The 647-nt window shown below is 30.8% G+C and overlaps 1 protein-coding gene across 8 annotated transcripts in view; it reads right to left on the bottom strand.

Moving 5' to 3' along the window:
• The window catches only part of ARB2A (ARB2 cotranscriptional regulator A), a 427541-nt gene that overhangs the window by 51196 nt on the left and 375698 nt on the right, over positions 1–647 (bottom strand). The gene's annotated exons all lie outside the window — the stretch shown is intronic.

The raw sequence follows: 647 nt of genomic DNA on the forward strand, positions 1-647 counted from the left end.
CATAATAGAGAACCAAAAAGCCCAGCATTAAATTTTTGCAATGTGAAGTAAGAATAAAGATAAAAATCCAAATGTAAAAAAGTAATTTTGGATGATAAAGTGAACTAAAGTAGAATTTCAGTGTTACTTGAGAATTTGTTCTAAATGGCAAATAATAAGAGCTGAGGACTCATCTCCTTAAAAACCTCTATGTATTTAAAACCATCCCCAATATTTGATTACTAAAAAGTAGGAATTACAGCTTTAATCAGAAAGTATCATCTGACTTTATATGTTATTAAAAAATAAAGCAAAATTTGGTTTATGGAAGAAAATTTTGGATCTGTAGTAGCTGATTGTTTCCAGAATTTTCCAGTAATTTTTCAAACAAGCTCTTGCACTGAATAAGAGACCCAAAGCTCAGGAAAAATATCACTTTCATGAACTGACATTTTGTTTTTAGACTGACTGGCTAGTAGCTAAAATAAATGATCATTTAGACTTTAAATGGGAAGAAAGGAAAGAATTAGCTTAGAAAAGGATCAAGGTAGAAGGCAGTGTGAAGAAAGGTAGAACTGCTGTAGATGTACTAATGCTTATTTATTTCAATGGAAAGAACTTTTAAGTATGTAGGCATAGTACTAAACACTGGCTAAGGAGACAGTAAC

This window comes from Delphinapterus leucas, chromosome 3, assembly GCF_059928025.1.
Source record: "Delphinapterus leucas isolate spDelLeu-1000000601 "Yukka" chromosome 3, BTC_Dleu_Yukka2, whole genome shotgun sequence".
Lineage (NCBI taxonomy): Eukaryota > Metazoa > Chordata > Mammalia > Artiodactyla > Monodontidae > Delphinapterus > Delphinapterus leucas.